The sequence below is a fragment of the Triturus cristatus genome, chromosome 12, assembly GCF_964204655.1.
Source record: "Triturus cristatus chromosome 12, aTriCri1.1, whole genome shotgun sequence".
NCBI lineage: Eukaryota > Metazoa > Chordata > Amphibia > Caudata > Salamandridae > Triturus > Triturus cristatus.
The window spans coordinates 218342706-218361833 of record NC_140595.1 but is presented as its reverse complement, the minus strand read 5'-3'; the positions used below and the strand labels follow the sequence as shown (position 1 = coordinate 218361833).

The 19128-nt window shown below is 45.4% G+C and overlaps 19 non-coding genes across 19 annotated transcripts; all 19 read left to right on the top strand.

The window, feature by feature from the left end:
- Window positions 1–749: 749 nt before the first annotated feature.
- On the top strand, window positions 750–864 carry LOC146774892 (U5 spliceosomal RNA). The gene has a single exon (XR_014972918.1). It is a non-coding gene; the product is annotated as a U5 spliceosomal RNA (small nuclear RNA).
- An 888-nt stretch (window positions 865–1752) lies between these two features.
- On the top strand, window positions 1753–1867 carry LOC146774891 (U5 spliceosomal RNA). Its single transcript, XR_014972917.1, has one exon. It is a non-coding gene; the product is annotated as a U5 spliceosomal RNA (small nuclear RNA).
- An 852-nt stretch (window positions 1868–2719) lies between these two features.
- On the top strand, window positions 2720–2834 carry LOC146774890 (U5 spliceosomal RNA). The gene has a single exon (XR_014974287.1). It is a non-coding gene; the product is annotated as a U5 spliceosomal RNA (small nuclear RNA).
- Window positions 2835–3722: 888 nt separating this feature from the next.
- Window positions 3723–3837, top strand: LOC146774889 (U5 spliceosomal RNA). The gene has a single exon (XR_014972916.1). It is a non-coding gene; the product is annotated as a U5 spliceosomal RNA (small nuclear RNA).
- An 852-nt stretch (window positions 3838–4689) lies between these two features.
- LOC146774888 (U5 spliceosomal RNA) lies at window positions 4690–4804 on the top strand. Its single transcript, XR_014973673.1, has one exon. It is a non-coding gene; the product is annotated as a U5 spliceosomal RNA (small nuclear RNA).
- Window positions 4805–5656: 852 nt separating this feature from the next.
- On the top strand, window positions 5657–5771 carry LOC146774887 (U5 spliceosomal RNA). Its single transcript, XR_014974286.1, has one exon. It is a non-coding gene; the product is annotated as a U5 spliceosomal RNA (small nuclear RNA).
- Window positions 5772–6659: 888 nt separating this feature from the next.
- Window positions 6660–6774, top strand: LOC146774886 (U5 spliceosomal RNA). Its single transcript, XR_014974481.1, has one exon. It is a non-coding gene; the product is annotated as a U5 spliceosomal RNA (small nuclear RNA).
- An 888-nt stretch (window positions 6775–7662) lies between these two features.
- LOC146774885 (U5 spliceosomal RNA) lies at window positions 7663–7777 on the top strand. The gene has a single exon (XR_014972914.1). It is a non-coding gene; the product is annotated as a U5 spliceosomal RNA (small nuclear RNA).
- Window positions 7778–8629: 852 nt separating this feature from the next.
- On the top strand, window positions 8630–8744 carry LOC146774884 (U5 spliceosomal RNA). Its single transcript, XR_014974285.1, has one exon. It is a non-coding gene; the product is annotated as a U5 spliceosomal RNA (small nuclear RNA).
- Window positions 8745–9632: 888 nt separating this feature from the next.
- On the top strand, window positions 9633–9747 carry LOC146774883 (U5 spliceosomal RNA). The gene has a single exon (XR_014972913.1). It is a non-coding gene; the product is annotated as a U5 spliceosomal RNA (small nuclear RNA).
- An 852-nt stretch (window positions 9748–10599) lies between these two features.
- LOC146774882 (U5 spliceosomal RNA) lies at window positions 10600–10714 on the top strand. Its single transcript, XR_014973672.1, has one exon. It is a non-coding gene; the product is annotated as a U5 spliceosomal RNA (small nuclear RNA).
- An 852-nt stretch (window positions 10715–11566) lies between these two features.
- Window positions 11567–11681, top strand: LOC146774881 (U5 spliceosomal RNA). Its single transcript, XR_014974284.1, has one exon. It is a non-coding gene; the product is annotated as a U5 spliceosomal RNA (small nuclear RNA).
- Window positions 11682–12569: 888 nt separating this feature from the next.
- On the top strand, window positions 12570–12684 carry LOC146774880 (U5 spliceosomal RNA). The gene has a single exon (XR_014972912.1). It is a non-coding gene; the product is annotated as a U5 spliceosomal RNA (small nuclear RNA).
- An 852-nt stretch (window positions 12685–13536) lies between these two features.
- Window positions 13537–13651, top strand: LOC146774879 (U5 spliceosomal RNA). The gene has a single exon (XR_014974415.1). It is a non-coding gene; the product is annotated as a U5 spliceosomal RNA (small nuclear RNA).
- An 852-nt stretch (window positions 13652–14503) lies between these two features.
- Window positions 14504–14618, top strand: LOC146774878 (U5 spliceosomal RNA). Its single transcript, XR_014974773.1, has one exon. It is a non-coding gene; the product is annotated as a U5 spliceosomal RNA (small nuclear RNA).
- Window positions 14619–15506: 888 nt separating this feature from the next.
- LOC146774877 (U5 spliceosomal RNA) lies at window positions 15507–15621 on the top strand. Its single transcript, XR_014972911.1, has one exon. It is a non-coding gene; the product is annotated as a U5 spliceosomal RNA (small nuclear RNA).
- Window positions 15622–16473: 852 nt separating this feature from the next.
- LOC146774876 (U5 spliceosomal RNA) lies at window positions 16474–16588 on the top strand. The gene has a single exon (XR_014973671.1). It is a non-coding gene; the product is annotated as a U5 spliceosomal RNA (small nuclear RNA).
- Window positions 16589–17476: 888 nt separating this feature from the next.
- On the top strand, window positions 17477–17591 carry LOC146774875 (U5 spliceosomal RNA). Its single transcript, XR_014972910.1, has one exon. It is a non-coding gene; the product is annotated as a U5 spliceosomal RNA (small nuclear RNA).
- An 852-nt stretch (window positions 17592–18443) lies between these two features.
- LOC146774874 (U5 spliceosomal RNA) lies at window positions 18444–18558 on the top strand. The gene has a single exon (XR_014972908.1). It is a non-coding gene; the product is annotated as a U5 spliceosomal RNA (small nuclear RNA).
- Window positions 18559–19128: the final 570 nt, after the last annotated feature.

Genomic DNA, 19128 nt, shown 5'->3' with positions numbered 1-19128 from the left:
AGGTGCCTCATGGGAAAGAGCTTGTGCAGTGCATGAGATTGCTTTTCTTGACTGACTTGAAACTTCACGATCGCAGGCAGTATATTTTCTTATCTCCCAAAGATCCTGCTGCCAGATCCCAGAGGTCACCCTCCTTTTTAAAGGTGGGACCAAGACTCATGCTGTGCTTTTCATAGGGCTTGCCCGTTATTTGTGCCCGTTCGAGGTGCCCTGAGAGGTCGCCAATCCTGAGTCAGCTTCCTCTCAGGTAGACTTGAAGGGGCACGTCAGACTTGTTTCACGTGTCTCCAGCCTAGACAGATATATCCTTCTATATTCAGGTTTAATGAAAGTACGTGTGAAAAAGGCACATACGGTGCATGGCTATGTGTAGAGCACAGTGGTGGCTCTGAGCATATCGATTGGAGGGATGGTGTTGAAAGCGTAAAATGGCTAGGGGACAAAAGGCCTACAGTGCCACTTAACTAAAAGCCTGATTCACATTTCCTGTTCCCCTTCCCCAGCAGCCCCGACAACTCCTAATGAGCTGAGGTGAGTACAAAAGAAATTTGCATATTCCCAGACATACACATGTGAACAGTCCACCTTTTTGTACCTTGAGCAGAGACTTTGAAATGTTGGCCTGTTTTGCCCACCGGCCTGGTTCTCGCCCTCTTTCTTAGAGCCTGAAAATACCTTTCAGGTCCTCACCCTCGCAATGACAGGGTCTTTGATGTGCCGCCACTTACCCTAGAGAGCTATATTGTCACTTACTCTGGTTTCTCTTCAAAACGAAAAAATCTTTCGCCTTTTACTAAAGATTTCCGTGGAGAGGAACATTTAAGAGTTTATTCAATTTTTTTAAGCCTTGCCACAGGTGAGGCTGTTTATCATTTGTTTAAAAGAAAAGCATTAGAAGTTGGGGAATATCCAGCAATTGTCTGCTGCTTTTTTGGGGGACATAAGTTTGGTGTTTTATTCCTGAGCTCTCTGCTTGCTCATTTGCATAAACAGAGTGCAGGAGAGGTGCCTCATGGGAAAGAGCTTGTGCAGTGCATGAGATTGCTTTTCTTGACTGACTTGAAACTTCACGATCGCAGGCAGTATATTTTCTTATCTCCCAAAGATCCTGCTGCCAGATCCCAGAGGTCACCCTCCTTTTTAAAGGTGGGACCAAGACTCATGCTGTGCTTTTCATAGGGCTTGCCCGTTATTTGTGCCCGTTAGAGGTGCCCTGAGAGGTCGCCAATCCTGAGTCCGCTTCCTCTCAGGTAGACTTGAAGGGGCACGTCAGACTTATTTCACGTGTCTCCAGCCTAGACAGATATATCCTTCTATATTCAGGTTTAATGAAAGTACGTGTGAAAAAGGCACATACGGTGCATGGCTATGTGTAGAGCACAGTGGTGGCTCTGAGCATATCGATTGGAGGGATGGTGTTGAAAGCGTAAAATGGCTAGGGGACAAAAGGCCTACAGTGCCACTTAACTAAAAGCCTGATTCACATTTCCTGTTCCCCTTCCCCAGCAGCCCCGACAACTCCTAATGAGCTGAGGTGAGTACAAAAGAAATTTGCATATTCCCAGACATACACATGTGAACAGTCCACCTTTTTGTACCTTGAGCAGAGACTTTGAAATGTTGGCCTGTTTTGCCCACCGGCCTGGTTCTCGCCCTCTTTCTTAGAGCCTGAAAATACCTTTCAGGTCCTCACCCTCGCAATGACAGGGTCTTTGATGTGCCGCCACTTACCCTAGAGAGCTATATTGTCACTTACTCTGGTTTCTCTTCAAAACGAAAAAATCTTTCGCCTTTTACTAAAGATTTCCGTGGAGAGGAACATTTAAGAGTTTATTCAATTTTTTTAAGCCTTGCCACAGGTGAGGCTGTTTATCATTTGTTTAAAAGAAAAGCATTAGAAGTTGGGGAATATCCAGCAATTGTCTGCTGCTTTTTTGGGGGACATAAGTTTGGTGTTTTATTCCTGAGCTCTCTGCTTGCTCATTTGCTTAAACAGAGTGCAGGAGAGGTGCCTCATGGGAAAGAGCTTGTGCAGTGCATGAGATTGCTTTTCTTGACTGACTTGAAACTTCACGATCGCAGGCAGTATATTTTCTTATCTCCCAAAGATCCTGCTGCCAGATCCCAGAGGTCACCCTCCTTTTTAAAGGTAGGACCAAGACTCATGCTGTGCTTTTCATAGGGCTTGCCCGTTATTTGTGCCCGTTAGAGGTGCCCTGAGAGGTCGCCAATCCTGAGTCAGCTTCCTCTCAGGTAGACTTGAAGGGGCACGTCAGACTTGTTTCACGTGTCTCCAGCCTAGACAGATATATCCTTCTATATTCAGGTTTAATGAAAGTACGTGTGAAAAAGGCACATACGGTGCATGGCTATGTGTAGAGCGTGTTGAAAGCGTAAAATGGCTAGGGGACAAAAGGCCTACAGTGCCACTTAACTAAAAGCCTGATTCACATTTCCTGTTCCCCTTCCCCAGCAGCCCCGACAACTCCTAATGAGCTGAGGTGAGTACAAAAGAAATTTGCATATTCCCAGACATACACATGTGAACAGTCCACCTTTTTGTACCTTGAGCAGAGACTTTGAAATGTTGGCCTGTTTTGCCCACCGGCCTGGTTCTCGCCCTCTTTCTTAGAGCCTGAAAATACCTTTCAGGTCCTCACCCTCGCAATGACAGGGTCTTTGATGTGCCGCCACTTACCCTAGAGAGCTATATTGTCACTTACTCTGGTTTCTCTTCAAAACGAAAAAATCTTTTGCCTTTTACTAAAGATTTCCGTGGAGAGGAACATTTAAGAGTTTATTCAATTTATTTAAGCCTTGCCACAGGTGAGGCTGTTTATCATTTGTTTAAAAGAAAAGCATTAGAAGTTGGGGAATATCCAGCAATTGTCTGCTGCTTTTTTGGGGGACATGAGTTTGGTGTTTTATTCCTGAGCTCTCTGCTTGCTCATTTGCATAAACAGAGTGCAGGAGAGGTGCCTCATGGGAAAGAGCTTGTGCAGTGCATGAGATTGCTTTTCTTGACTGACTTGAAACTACACGATCGCAGGCAGTATATTTTCTTATCTCCCAAAGATCCTGCTGCCAGATCCCAGAGGTCACCCTCCTTTTTAAAGGTGGGACCAAGACTCATGCTGTGCTTTTCATAGGGCTTGCCCGTTATTTGTGCCCGTTGGAGGTGCCCTGAGAGGTCGCCAATCCTGAGTCCGCTTCCTCTCAGGTAGACTTGAAGGGGCACGTCAGACTTGTTTCACGTGTCTCCAGCCTAGACAGATATATCCTTCTATATTCAGGTTTAATGAAAGTACGTGTGAAAAAGGCACATACGGTGCATGGCTATGTGTAGAGCACAGTGGTGGCTCTGAGCATATCGATTGGAGGGATGGTGTTGAAAGCGTAAAATGGCTAGGGGACAAAAGGCCTACAGTGCCACTTAACTAAAAGCCTGATTCACATTTCCTGTTCCCCTTCCCCAGCAGCCCCGACAACTCCTAATGAGCTGAGGTGAGTACAAAAGAAATTTGCATATTCCCAGACATACACATGTGAACAGTCCACCTTTTTGTACCTTGAGCAGAGACTTTGAAATGTTGGCCTGTTTTGCCCACCGGCCTGGTTCTCGCCCTCTTTCTTAGAGCCTGAAAATACCTTTCAGGTCCTCACCCTCGCAATGACAGGGTCTTTGATGTGCCGCCACTTACCCTAGAGAGCTATATTGTCACTTACTCTGGTTTCTCTTCAAAACGAAAAAATCTTTCGCCTTTTACTAAAGATTTCCGTGGAGAGGAACATTTAAGAGTTTATTCAATTTTTTTAAGCCTTGCCACAGGTGAGGCTGTTTATCATTTGTTTAAAAGAAAAGCATTAGAAGTTGGGGAATATCCAGCAATTGTCTGCTGCTTTTTTGGGGGACATAAGTTTGGTGTTTTATTCCTGAGCTCTCTGCTTGCTCATTTGCATAAACAGAGTGCAGGAGAGGTGCCTCATGGGAAAGAGCTTGTGCAGTGCATGAGATTGCTTTTCTTGACTGACTTGAAACTTCACGATCGCAGGCAGTATATTTTCTTATCTCCCAAAGATCCTGCTGCCAGATCCCAGAGGTCACCCTCCTTTTTAAAGGTGGGACCAAGACTCATGCTGTGCTTTTCATAGGGCTTGCCCGTTATTTGTGCCCGTTCGAGGTGCCCTGAGAGGTCGCCAATCCTGAGTCAGCTTCCTCTCAGGTAGACTTGAAGGGGCACGTCAGACTTGTTTCACGTGTCTCCAGCCTAGACAGATATATCCTTCTATATTCAGGTTTAATGAAAGTACGTGTGAAAAAGGCACATACGGTGCATGGCTATGTGTAGAGCGTGTTGAAAGCGTAAAATGGCTAGGGGACAAAAGGCCTACAGTGCCACTTAACTAAAAGCCTGATTCACATTTCCTGTTCCCCTTCCCCAGCAGCCCCGACAACTCCTAATGAGCTGAGGTGAGTACAAAAGAAATTTGCATATTCCCAGACATACACATGTGAACAGTCCACCTTTTTGTACGTTGAGCAGAGACTTTGATATGTTGGCCTGTTTTGCCCACCGGCCTGGTTCTCGCCCTCTTTCTTAGAGCCTGAAAATACCTTTCAGGTCCTCACCCTCGCAATGACAGGGTCTTTGATGTGCCGCCACTTACCCTAGAGAGCTATATTGTCACTTACTCTGGTTTCTCTTCAAAACGAAAAAATCTTTTGCCTTTTACTAAAGATTTCCGTGGAGAGGAACATTTAAGAGTTTATTCAATTTTTTTAAGCCTTGCCACAGGTGAGGCTGTTTATCATTTGTTTAAAAGAAAAGCATTAGAAGTTGGGGAATATCCAGCAATTGTCTGCTGCTTTTTTGGGGGACATGAGTTTGGTGTTTTATTCCTGAGCGCTCTGCTTGCTCATTTGCATAAACAGAGTGCAGGAGAGGTGCCTCATGGGAAAGAGCTTGTGCAGTGCATGAGATTGCTTTTCTTGACTGACTTGAAACTTCACGATCGCAGGCAGTATATTTTCTTATCTCCCAAAGATCCTGCTGCCAGATCCCAGAGGTCACCCTCCTTTTTAAAGGTGGGACCAAGACTCATGCTGTGCTTTTCATAGGGCTTGCCCGTTATTTGTGCCCGTTAGAGGTGCCCTGAGAGGTCGCCAATCCTGAGTCAGCTTCCTCTCAGGTAGACTTGAAGGGGCACGTCAGACTTGTTTCACGTGTCTCCAGCCTAGACAGATATATCCTTCTATATTCAGGTTTAATGAAAGTACGTGTGAAAAAGGCACATACGGTGCATGGCTATGTGTAGAGCGTGTTGAAAGCGTAAAATGGCTAGGGGACAAAAGGCCTACAGTGCCACTTAACTAAAAGCCTGATTCACATTTCCTGTTCCCCTTCCCCAGCAGCCCCGACAACTCCTAATGAGCTGAGGTGAGTACAAAAGAAATTTGCATATTCCCAGACATACACATGTGAACAGTCCACCTTTTTGTACCTTGAGCAGAGACTTTGAAATGTTGGCCTGTTTTGCCCACCGGCCTGGTTCTCGCCCTCTTTCTTAGAGCCTGAAAATACCTTTCAGGTCCTCACCCTCGCAATGACAGGGTCTTTGATGTGCCGCCACTTACCCTAGAGAGCTATATTGTCACTTACTCTGGTTTCTCTTCAAAACGAAAAAATCTTTTGCCTTTTACTAAAGATTTCCGTGGAGAGGAACATTTAAGAGTTTATTCAATTTATTTAAGCCTTGCCACAGGTGAGGCTGTTTATCATTTGTTTAAAAGAAAAGCATTAGAAGTTGGGGAATATCCAGCAATTGTCTGCTGCTTTTTTGGGGGACATGAGTTTGGTGTTTTATTCCTGAGCTCTCTGCTTGCTCATTTGCATAAACAGAGTGCAGGAGAGGTGCCTCATGGGAAAGAGCTTGTGCAGTGCATGAGATTGCTTTTCTTGACTGACTTGAAACTACACGATCGCAGGCAGTATATTTTCTTATCTCCCAAAGATCCTGCTGCCAGATCCCAGAGGTCACCCTCCTTTTTAAAGGTGGGACCAAGACTCATGCTGTGCTTTTCATAGGGCTTGCCCGTTATTTGTGCCCGTTGGAGGTGCCCTGAGAGGTCGCCAATCCTGAGTCCGCTTCCTCTCAGGTAGACTTGAAGGGGCACGTCAGACTTGTTTCACGTGTCTCCAGCCTAGACAGATATATCCTTCTATATTCAGGTTTAATGAAAGTACGTGTGAAAAAGGCACATACGGTGCATGGCTATGTGTAGAGCACAGTGGTGGCTCTGAGCATATCGATTGGAGGGATGGTGTTGAAAGCGTAAAATGGCTAGGGGACAAAAGGCCTACAGTGCCACTTAACTAAAAGCCTGATTCACATTTCCTGTTCCCCTTCCCCAGCAGCCCCGACAACTCCTAATGAGCTGAGGTGAGTACAAAAGAAATTTGCATATTCCCAGACATACACATGTGAACAGTCCACCTTTTTGTACCTTGAGCAGAGACTTTGAAATGTTGGCCTGTTTTGCCCACCGGCCTGGTTCTCGCCCTCTTTCTTAGAGCCTGAAAATACCTTTCAGGTCCTCACCCTCGCAATGACAGGGTCTTTGATGTGCCGCCACTTACCCTAGAGAGCTATATTGTCACTTACTCTGGTTTCTCTTCAAAACGAAAAAATATTTCGCCTTTTACTAAAGATTTCCGTGGAGAGGAACATTTAAGAGTTTATTCAATTTTTTTAAGCCTTGCCACAGGTGAGGCTGTTTATCATTTGTTTAAAAGAAAAGCATTAGAAGTTGGGGAATATCCAGCAATTGTCTGCTGCTTTTTTGGGGGACATAAGTTTGGTGTTTTATTCCTGAGCTCTCTGCTTGCTCATTTGCATAAACAGAGTGCAGGAGAGGTGCCTCATGGGAAAGAGCTTGTGCAGTGCATGAGATTGCTTTTCTTGACTGACTTGAAACTTCACGATCGCAGGCAGTATATTTTCTTATCTCCCAAAGATCCTGCTGCCAGATCCCAGAGGTCACCCTCCTTTTTAAAGGTGGGACCAAGACTCATGCTGTGCTTTTCATAGGGCTTGCCCGTTATTTGTGCCCGTTAGAGGTGCCCTGAGAGGTCGCCAATCCTGAGTCCGCTTCCTCTCAGGTAGACTTGAAGGGGCACGTCAGACTTATTTCACGTGTCTCCAGCCTAGACAGATATATCCTTCTATATTCAGGTTTAATGAAAGTACGTGTGAAAAAGGCACATACGGTGCATGGCTATGTGTAGAGCACAGTGGTGGCTCTGAGCATATCGATTGGAGGGATGGTGTTGAAAGCGTAAAATGGCTAGGGGACAAAAGGCCTACAGTGCCACTTAACTAAAAGCCTGATTCACATTTCCTGTTCCCCTTCCCCAGCAGCCCCGACAACTCCTAATGAGCTGAGGTGAGTACAAAAGAAATTTGCATATTCCCAGACATACACATGTGAACAGTCCACCTTTTTGTACCTTGAGCAGAGACTTTGAAATGTTGGCCTGTTTTGCCCACCGGCCTGGTTCTCGCCCTCTTTCTTAGAGCCTGAAAATACCTTTCAGGTCCTCACCCTCGCAATGACAGGGTCTTTGATGTGCCGCCACTTACCCTAGAGAGCTATATTGTCACTTACTCTGGTTTCTCTTCAAAACGAAAAAATCTTTCGCCTTTTACTAAAGATTTCCGTGGAGAGGAACATTTAAGAGTTTATTCAATTTTTTTAAGCCTTGCCACAGGTGAGGCTGTTTATCATTTGTTTAAAAGAAAAGCATTAGAAGTTGGGGAATATCCAGCAATTGTCTGCTGCTTTTTTGGGGGACATAAGTTTGGTGTTTTATTCCTGAGCTCTCTGCTTGCTCATTTGCTTAAACAGAGTGCAGGAGAGGTGCCTCATGGGAAAGAGCTTGTGCAGTGCATGAGATTGCTTTTCTTGACTGACTTGAAACTTCACGATCGCAGGCAGTATATTTTCTTATCTCCCAAAGATCCTGTTGCCAGATCCCAGAGGTCACCCTCCTTTTTAAAGGTGGGACCAAGACTCATGCTGTGCTTTTCATAGGGCTTGCCCGTTATTTGTGCCCGTTAGAGGTGCCCTGAGAGGTCGCCAATCCTGAGTCAGCTTCCTCTCAGGTAGACTTGAAGGGGCACGTCAGACTTGTTTCACGTGTCTCCAGCCTAGACAGATATATCCTTCTATATTCAGGTTTAATGAAAGTACGTGTGAAAAAGGCACATACGGTGCATGGCTATGTGTAGAGCGTGTTGAAAGCGTAAAATGGCTAGGGGACAAAAGGCCTACAGTGCCACTTAACTAAAAGCCTGATTCACATTTCCTGTTCCCCTTCCCCAGCAGCCCCGACAACTCCTAATGAGCTGAGGTGAGTACAAAAGAAATTTGCATATTCCCAGACATACACATGTGAACAGTCCACCTTTTTGTACCTTGAGCAGAGACTTTGAAATGTTGGCCTGTTTTGCCCACCGGCCTGGTTCTCGCCCTCTTTCTTAGAGCCTGAAAATACCTTTCAGGTCCTCACCCTCGCAATGACAGGGTCTTTGATGTGCCGCCACTTACCCTAGAGAGCTATATTGTCACTTACTCTGGTTTCTCTTCAAAACGAAAAAATCTTTTGCCTTTTACTAAAGATTTCCGTGGAGAGGAACATTTAAGAGTTTATTCAATTTATTTAAGCCTTGCCACAGGTGAGGCTGTTTATCATTTGTTTAAAAGAAAAGCATTAGAAGTTGGGGAATATCCAGCAATTGTCTGCTGCTTTTTTGGGGGACATGAGTTTGGTGTTTTATTCCTGAGCTCTCTGCTTGCTCATTTGCATAAACAGAGTGCAGGAGAGGTGCCTCATGGGAAAGAGCTTGTGCAGTGCATGAGATTGCTTTTCTTGACTGACTTGAAACTACACGATCGCAGGCAGTATATTTTCTTATCTCCCAAAGATCCTGCTGCCAGATCCCAGAGGTCACCCTCCTTTTTAAAGGTGGGACCAAGACTCATGCTGTGCTTTTCATAGGGCTTGCCCGTTATTTGTGCCCGTTGGAGGTGCCCTGAGAGGTCGCCAATCCTGAGTCCGCTTCCTCTCAGGTAGACTTGAAGGGGCACGTCAGACTTGTTTCACGTGTCTCCAGCCTAGACAGATATATCCTTCTATATTCAGGTTTAATGAAAGTACGTGTGAAAAAGGCACATACGGTGCATGGCTATGTGTAGAGCACAGTGGTGGCTCTGAGCATATCGATTGGAGGGATGGTGTTGAAAGCGTAAAATGGCTAGGGGACAAAAGGCCTACAGTGCCACTTAACTAAAAGCCTGATTCACATTTCCTGTTCCCCTTCCCCAGCAGCCCCGACAACTCCTAATGAGCTGAGGTGAGTACAAAAGAAATTTGCATATTCCCAGACATACACATGTGAACAGTCCACCTTTTTGTACCTTGAGCAGAGACTTTGAAATGTTGGCCTGTTTTGCCCACCGGCCTGGTTCTCGCCCTCTTTCTTAGAGCCTGAAAATACCTTTCAGGTCCTCACCCTCGCAATGACAGGGTCTTTGATGTGCCGCCACTTACCCTAGAGAGCTATATTGTCACTTACTCTGGTTTCTCTTCAAAACGAAAAAATCTTTCGCCTTTTACTAAAGATTTCCGTGGAGAGGAACATTTAAGAGTTTATTCAATTTTTTTAAGCCTTGCCACAGGTGAGGCTGTTTATCATTTGTTTAAAAGAAAAGCATTAGAAGTTGGGGAATATCCAGCAATTGTCTGCTGCTTTTTTGGGGGACATAAGTTTGGTGTTTTATTCCTGAGCTCTCTGCTTGCTCATTTGCATAAACAGAGTGCAGGAGAGGTGCCTCATGGGAAAGAGCTTGTGCAGTGCATGAGATTGCTTTTCTTGACTGACTTGAAACTTCACGATCGCAGGCAGTATATTTTCTTATCTCCCAAAGATCCTGCTGCCAGATCCCAGAGGTCACCCTCCTTTTTAAAGGTGGGACCAAGACTCATGCTGTGCTTTTCATAGGGCTTGCCCGTTATTTGTGCCCGTTCGAGGTGCCCTGAGAGGTCGCCAATCCTGAGTCAGCTTCCTCTCAGGTAGACTTGAAGGGGCACGTCAGACTTGTTTCACGTGTCTCCAGCCTAGACAGATATATCCTTCTATATTCAGGTTTAATGAAAGTACGTGTGAAAAAGGCACATACGGTGCATGGCTATGTGTAGAGCGTGTTGAAAGCGTAAAATGGCTAGGGGACAAAAGGCCTACAGTGCCACTTAACTAAAAGCCTGATTCACATTTCCTGTTCCCCTTCCCCAGCAGCCCCGACAACTCCTAATGAGCTGAGGTGAGTACAAAAGAAATTTGCATATTCCCAGACATACACATGTGAACAGTCCACCTTTTTGTACGTTGAGCAGAGACTTTGATATGTTGGCCTGTTTTGCCCACCGGCCTGGTTCTCGCCCTCTTTCTTAGAGCCTGAAAATACCTTTCAGGTCCTCACCCTCGCAATGACAGGGTCTTTGATGTGCCGCCACTTACCCTAGAGAGCTATATTGTCACTTACTCTGGTTTCTCTTCAAAACGAAAAAATCTTTTGCCTTTTACTAAAGATTTCCGTGGAGAGGAACATTTAAGAGTTTATTCAATTTTTTTAAGCCTTGCCACAGGTGAGGCTGTTTATCATTTGTTTAAAAGAAAAGCATTAGAAGTTGGGGAATATCCAGCAATTGTCTGCTGCTTTTTTGGGGGACATGAGTTTGGTGTTTTATTCCTGAGCGCTCTGCTTGCTCATTTGCATAAACAGAGTGCAGGAGAGGTGCCTCATGGGAAAGAGCTTGTGCAGTGCATGAGATTGCTTTTCTTGACTGACTTGAAACTTCACGATCGCAGGCAGTATATTTTCTTATCTCCCAAAGATCCTGCTGCCAGATCCCAGAGGTCACCCTCCTTTTTAAAGGTGGGACCAAGACTCATGCTGTGCTTTTCATAGGGCTTGCCCGTTATTTGTGCCCGTTAGAGGTGCCCTGAGAGGTCGCCAATCCTGAGTCAGCTTCCTCTCAGGTAGACTTGAAGGGGCACGTCAGACTTGTTTCACGTGTCTCCAGCCTAGACAGATATATCCTTCTATATTCAGGTTTAATGAAAGTACGTGTGAAAAAGGCACATACGGTGCATGGCTATGTGTAGAGCGTGTTGAAAGCGTAAAATGGCTAGGGGACAAAAGGCCTACAGTGCCACTTAACTAAAAGCCTGATTCACATTTCCTGTTCCCCTTCCCCAGCAGCCCCGACAACTCCTAATGAGCTGAGGTGAGTACAAAAGAAATTTGCATATTCCCAGACATACACATGTGAACAGTCCACCTTTTTGTACCTTGAGCAGAGACTTTGAAATGTTGGCCTGTTTTGCCCACCGGCCTGGTTCTCGCCCTCTTTCTTAGAGCCTGAAAATACCTTTCAGGTCCTCACCCTCGCAATGACAGGGTCTTTGATGTGCCGCCACTTACCCTAGAGAGCTATATTGTCACTTACTCTGGTTTCTCTTCAAAACGAAAAAATCTTTTGCCTTTTACTAAAGATTTCCGTGGAGAGGAACATTTAAGAGTTTATTCAATTTATTTAAGCCTTGCCACAGGTGAGGCTGTTTATCATTTGTTTAAAAGAAAAGCATTAGAAGTTGGGGAATATCCAGCAATTGTCTGCTGCTTTTTTGGGGGACATGAGTTTGGTGTTTTATTCCTGAGCTCTCTGCTTGCTCATTTGCATAAACAGAGTGCAGGAGAGGTGCCTCATGGGAAAGAGCTTGTGCAGTGCATGAGATTGCTTTTCTTGACTGACTTGAAACTACACGATCGCAGGCAGTATATTTTCTTATCTCCCAAAGATCCTGCTGCCAGATCCCAGAGGTCACCCTCCTTTTTAAAGGTGGGACCAAGACTCATGCTGTGCTTTTCATAGGGCTTGCCCGTTATTTGTGCCCGTTGGAGGTGCCCTGAGAGGTCGCCAATCCTGAGTCCGCTTCCTCTCAGGTAGACTTGAAGGGGCACGTCAGACTTGTTTCACGTGTCTCCAGCCTAGACAGATATATCCTTCTATATTCAGGTTTAATGAAAGTACGTGTGAAAAAGGCACATACGGTGCATGGCTATGTGTAGAGCACAGTGGTGGCTCTGAGCATATCGATTGGAGGGATGGTGTTGAAAGCGTAAAATGGCTAGGGGACAAAAGGCCTACAGTGCCACTTAACTAAAAGCCTGATTCACATTTCCTGTTCCCCTTCCCCAGCAGCCCCGACAACTCCTAATGAGCTGAGGTGAGTACAAAAGAAATTTGCATATTCCCAGACATACACATGTGAACAGTCCACCTTTTTGTACCTTGAGCAGAGACTTTGAAATGTTGGCCTGTTTTGCCCACCGGCCTGGTTCTCGCCCTCTTTCTTAGAGCCTGAAAATACCTTTCAGGTCCTCACCCTCGCAATGACAGGGTCTTTGATGTGCCGCCACTTACCCTAGAGAGCTATATTGTCACTTACTCTGGTTTCTCTTCAAAACGAAAAAATCTTTCGCCTTTTACTAAAGATTTCCGTGGAGAGGAACATTTAAGAGTTTATTCAATTTTTTTAAGCCTTGCCACAGGTGAGGCTGTTTATCATTTGTTTAAAAGAAAAGCATTAGAAGTTGGGGAATATCCAGCAATTGTCTGCTGCTTTTTTGGGGGACATAAGTTTGGTGTTTTATTCCTGAGCTCTCTGCTTGCTCATTTGCATAAACAGAGTGCAGGAGAGGTGCCTCATGGGAAAGAGCTTGTGCAGTGCATGAGATTGCTTTTCTTGACTGACTTGAAACTTCACGATCGCAGGCAGTATATTTTCTTATCTCCCAAAGATCCTGCTGCCAGATCCCAGAGGTCACCCTCCTTTTTAAAGGTGGGACCAAGACTCATGCTGTGCTTTTCATAGGGCTTGCCCGTTATTTGTGCCCGTTCGAGGTGCCCTGAGAGGTCGCCAATCCTGAGTCAGCTTCCTCTCAGGTAGACTTGAAGGGGCACGTCAGACTTGTTTCACGTGTCTCCAGCCTAGACAGATATATCCTTCTATATTCAGGTTTAATGAAAGTACGTGTGAAAAAGGCACATACGGTGCATGGCTATGTGTAGAGCGTGTTGAAAGCGTAAAATGGCTAGGGGACAAAAGGCCTACAGTGCCACTTAACTAAAAGCCTGATTCACATTTCCTGTTCCCCTTCCCCAGCAGCCCCGACAACTCCTAATGAGCTGAGGTGAGTACAAAAGAAATTTGCATATTCCCAGACATACACATGTGAACAGTCCACCTTTTTGTACGTTGAGCAGAGACTTTGATATGTTGGCCTGTTTTGCCCACCGGCCTGGTTCTCGCCCTCTTTCTTAGAGCCTGAAAATACCTTTCAGGTCCTCACCCTCGCAATGACAGGGTCTTTGATGTGCCGCCACTTACCCTAGAGAGCTATATTGTCACTTACTCTGTTTTCTCTTCAAAACGAAAAAATCTTTTGCCTTTTACTAAAGATTTCCGTGGAGAGGAACATTTAAGAGTTTATTCAATTTTTTTAAGCCTTGCCACAGGTGAGGCTGTTTATCATTTGTTTAAAAGAAAAGCATTAGAAGTTGGGGAATATCCAGCAATTGTCTGCTGCTTTTTTGGGGGACATGAGTTTGGTGTTTTATTCCTGAGCGCTCTGCTTGCTCATTTGCATAAACAGAGTGCAGGAGAGGTGCCTCATGGGAAAGAGCTTGTGCAGTGCATGAGATTGCTTTTCTTGACTGACTTGAAACTTCACGATCGCAGGCAGTATATTTTCTTATCTCCCAAAGATCCTGCTGCCAGATCCCAGAGGTCACCCTCCTTTTTAAAGGTGGGACCAAGACTCATGCTGTGCTTTTCATAGGGCTTGCCCGTTATTTGTGCCCGTTCGAGGTGCCCTGAGAGGTCGCCAATCCTGAGTCAGCTTCCTCTCAGGTAGACTTGAAGGGGCACGTCAGACTTGTTTCACGTGTCTCCAGCCTAGACAGATATATCCTTCTATATTCAGGTTTAATGAAAGTACGTGTGAAAAAGGCACATACGGTGCATGGCTATGTGTAGAGCGTGTTGAAAGCATAAAATGGCTAGGGGACAAAAGGCCTACAGTGCCACTTAACTAAAAGCCTGATTCACATTTCCTGTTCCCCTTCCCCAGCAGCCCCGACAACTCCTAATGAGCTGAGGTGAGTACAAAAGAAATTTGCATATTCCCAGACATACACATGTGAACAGTCCACCTTTTTGTACCTTGAGCAGAGACTTTGAAATGTTGGCCTGTTTTGCCCACCGGCCTGGTTCTCGCCCTCTTTCTTAGAGCCTGAAAATACCTTTCAGGTCCTCACCCTCGCAATGACAGGGTCTTTGATGTGGCGCCACTTACCCTAGAGAGCTATATTGTCACTTACTCTGCTTTCTCTTCAAAACGAAAATATTTTTCGCCTTTTACTAAAGATTTCCGTGGAGAGGAACATTTAAGAGTTTATTCAATTTTTTTAAGCCTTGCCACAGGTGAGGCTGTTTATCATTTGTTTAAAAGAAAAGCATTAGAAGTTGGGGAATATCCAGCAATTGTCTGCTGCTTTTTTGGGGGACATGAGTTTGGTGTTTTATTCCTGAGCTCTCTGCTTGCTCATTTGCATAAACAGAGTGCAGGAGAGGTGCCTCATGGGAAAGAGCTTGTGCAGTGCATGAGATTGCTTTTCTTGACTGACTTGAAACTACACGATCGCAGGCAGTATATTTTCTTATCTCCCAAAGATCCTGCTGCCAGATCCCAGAGGTCACCCTCCTTTTTAAAGGTGGGACCAAGACTCATGCTGTGCTTTTCATAGGGCTTGCCCGTTATTTGTGCCCGTTGGAGGTGCCCTGAGAGGTCGCCAATCCTGAGTCCGCTTCCTCTCAGGTAGACTTGAAGGGGCACGTCAGACTTGTTTCACGTGTCTCCAGCCTAGACAGATATATCCTTCTATATTCAGGTTTAATGAAAGTACGTGTGAAAAAGGCACATACGGTGCATGGCTATGTGTAGAGCACAGTGGTGGCTCTGAGCATATCGATTGGAGGGATGGTGTTGAAAGCGTAAAATGGCTAGGGGACAAAAGGCCTACAGTGCCACTTAACTAAAAGCCTGATTCACATTTCCTGTTCCCCTTCCCCAGCAGCCCCGACAACTCCTAATGAGCTGAGGTGAGTACAAAAGAAATTTGCATATTCCCAGACATACACATGTGAACAGTCCACCTTTTTGTACCTTGAGCAGAGACTTTGAAATGTTGGCCTGTTTTGCCCACCGGCCTGGTTCTCGCCCTCTTTCTTAGAGCCTGAAAATACCTTTCAGGTCCTCACCCTCGCAATGACAGGGTCTTTGATGTGCCGCCACTTACCCTAGAGAGCTATATTGTCACTTACTCTGGTTTCTCTTCAAAACGAAAAAATCTTTCGCCTTTTACTAAAGATTTCCGTGGAGAGGAACATTTAAGAGTTTATTCAATTTTTTTAAGCCTTGCCACAGGTGAGGCTGTTTATCATTTGTTTAAAAGAAAAGCATTAGAAGTTGGGGAATATCCAGCAATTGTCTGCTGCTTTTTTGGGGGACATAAGTTTGGTGTTTTATTCCTGAGCTCTCTGCTTGCTCTTTTGCATAAACAGAGTGCAGGAGAGGTGCCTCATGGGAAAGAGCTTGTGCAGTGCATGAGATTGCTTTTCTTGACTGACTTGAAACTTCACGATCGCAGGCAGTATATTTTCTTATCTCCCAAAGATCCTGCTGCCAGATCCCAGAGGTCACCCTCCTTTTTAAAGGTGGGACCAAGACTCATGCTGTGCTTTTCATAGGGCTTGCCCGTTATTTGTGCCCGTTCGAGGTGCCCTGAGAGGTCGCCAATCCTGAGTCAGCTTCCTCTCAGGTAGACTTGAAGGGGCACGTCAGACTTGTTTCACGTGTCTCCAGCCTAGACAGATATATCCTTCTATATTCAGGTTTAATGAAAGTACGTGTGAAAAAGGCACATACGGTGCATGGCTATGTGTAGAGCGTGTTGAAAGCGTAAAATGGCTAGGGGACAAAAGGCCTACAGTGCCACTTAACTAAAAGCCTGATTCACATTTCCTGTTCCCCTTCCCCAGCAGCCCCGACAACTCCTAATGAGCTGAGGTGAGTACAAAAGAAATTTGCATATTCCCAGACATACACATGTGAACAGTCCACCTTTTTGTACCTTGAGCAGAGACTTTGAAATGTTGGCCTGTTTTGCCCACCGGCCTGGTTCTCGCCCTCTTTCTTAGAGCCTGAAAATACCTTTCAGGTCCTCACCCTCGCAATGACAGGGTCTTTGATGTGCCGCCACTTACCCTAGAGAGCTATATTGTCACTTACTCTGGTTTCTCTTCAAAACGAAAAAATCTTTTGCCTTTTACTAAAGATTTCCGTGGAGAGGAACATTTAAGAGTTTATTCAATTTTTTTAAGCCTTGCCACAGGTGAGGCTGTTTATCATTTGTTTAAAAGAAAAGCATTAGAAGTTGGGGAATATCCAGCAATTGTCTGCTGCTTTTTTGGGGGACATGAGTTTGGTGGTTTATTCCTGAGCTCTCTGCTTGCTCATTTGCATAAACAGAGTGCAGGAGAGGTGCCTCATGGGAAAGAGCTTGTGCAGTGCATGAGATTGCTTTTCTTGACTGACTTGAAACTACACGATCGCAGGCAGTATATTTTCTTATCTCCCAAAGATCCTGCTGCCAGATCCCAGAGGTCACCCTCCTTTTTAAAGGTGGGACCAAGACTCATGCTGTGCTTTTCATAGGGCTTGCCCGTTATTTGTGCCCGTTGGAGGTGCCCTGAGAGGTCGCCAATCCTGAGTCCGCTTCCTCTCAGGTAGACTTGAAGGGGCACGTCAGACTTGTTTCACGTGTCTCCAGCCTAGACAGATATATCCTTCTATATTCAGGTTTAATGAAAGTACGTGTGAAAAAGGCACATACGGTGCATGGCTATGTGTAGAGCACAGTGGTGGCTCTGAGCATATCGATTGGAGGGATGGTGTTGAAAGCGTAAAATGGCTAGGGGACAAAAGGCCTACAGTGCCACTTAACTAAAAGCCTGATTCACATTTCCTGTTCCCCTTCCCCAGCAGCCCCGACAACTCCTAATGAGCTGAGGTGAGTACAAAAGAAATTTGCATATTCCCAGACATACACATGTGAACAGTCCACCTTTTTGTACCTTGAGCAGAGACTTTGAAATGTTGGCCTGTTTTGCCCACCGGCCTGGTTCTTGCCCTCTTTCTTAGAGCCTGAAAATACCTTTCAGGTCCTCACCCTCGCAATGACAGGGTCTTTGATGTGCCGCCACTTACCCTAGAGAGCTATATTGTCACTTACTCTGGTTTCTCTTCAAAACGAAAAAATCTTTCGCCTTTTACTAAAGATTTCCGTGGAGAGGAACATTTAAGAGTTTATTCAATTTTTTTAAGCCTTGCCACAGGTGAGGCTGTTTATCATTTGTTTAAAAGAAAAGCATTAGAAGTTGGGGAATATCCAGCAATTGTCTGCTGCTTTTTTGGGGGACATAAGTTTGGTGTTTTATCTCTGAGCTCTCTGCTTGCTCATTTGCATAAACAGAGTGCAGGAGAGGTGCCTCATGGGAAAGAGCTTGTGCAGTGCATGAGATTGCTTTTCTTGACTGACTTGAAACTTCACGATCGCAGGCAGTATATTTTCTTATCTCCCAAAGATCCTGCTGCCAGATCCCAGAGGTCACCCTCCTTTTTAAAGGTGGGACCAAGACTCATGCTGTGCTTTTCATAGGGCTTGCCCGTTATTTGTGCCCGTTCGAGGTGCCCTGAGAGGTCGCCAATCCTGAGTCAGCTTCCTCTCAGGTAGACTTGAAGGGGCACGTCAGACTTGTTTCACGTGTCTCCAGCCTAGACAGATATATCCTTCTATATTCAGGTTTAATGAAAGTACGTGTGAAAAAGGCACATACGGTGCATGGCTATGTGTAGAGCGTGTTGAAAGCGTAAAATGGCTAGGGGACAAAAGGCCTACAGTGCCACTTAACTAAAAGCCTGATTCACATTTCCTGTTCCCCTTCCCCAGCAGCCCCGACAACTCCTAATGAGCTGAGGTGAGTACAAAAGAAATTTGCATATTCCCAGACATACACATGTGAACAGTCCACCTTTTTGTACCTTGAGCAGAGACTTTGAAATGTTGGCCTGTTTTGCCCACCGGCCTGGTTCTCGCCCTCTTTCTTAGAGCCTGAAAATACCTTTCAGGTCCTCACCCTCGCAATGACAGGGTCTTTGATGTGCCGCCACTTACCCTAGAGAGCTATATTGTCACTTACTCTGGTTTCTCTTCAAAACGAAAAAATCTTTCGCCTTTTACTAAAGATTTCCGTGGAGAGGAACATTTAAGAGTTTATTCAATTTTTTTAAGCCTTGCCACAGGTGAGGCTGTTTATCATTTGTTTAAAAGAAAAGCATTAGAAGTTGGGGAATATCCAGCAATTGTCTGCTGCTTTTTTGGGGGACATGAGTTTGGTGTTTTATTCCTGAGCGCTCTGCTTGCTCATTTGCATAAACAGAGTGCAGGAGAGGTGCCTCATGGGAAAGAGCTTGTGCAGTGCATGAGATTGCTTTTCTTGACTGACTTGAAACTTCACGATCGCAGGCAGTATATTTTCTTATCTCCCAAAGATCCTGCTGCCAGATCCCAGAGGTCACCCTCCTTTTTAAAGGTGGGACCAAGACTCATGCTGTGCTTTTCATAGGGCTTGCCCGTTATTTGTGCCCGTTGGAGGTGCCCTGAGAGGTCGCCAATCCTGAGTCCGCTTCCTCTCAGGTAGACTTGAAGGGGCACGTCAGACTTGTTTCACGTGTCTCCAGCCTAGACAGATATATCCTTCTATATTCAGGTTTAATGAAAGTACGTGTGAAAAAGGCACATACGGTGCATGGCTATGTGTAGAGCACAGTGGTGGCTCTGAGCATATCGATTGGAGGGATGGTGTTGAAAGCGTAAAATG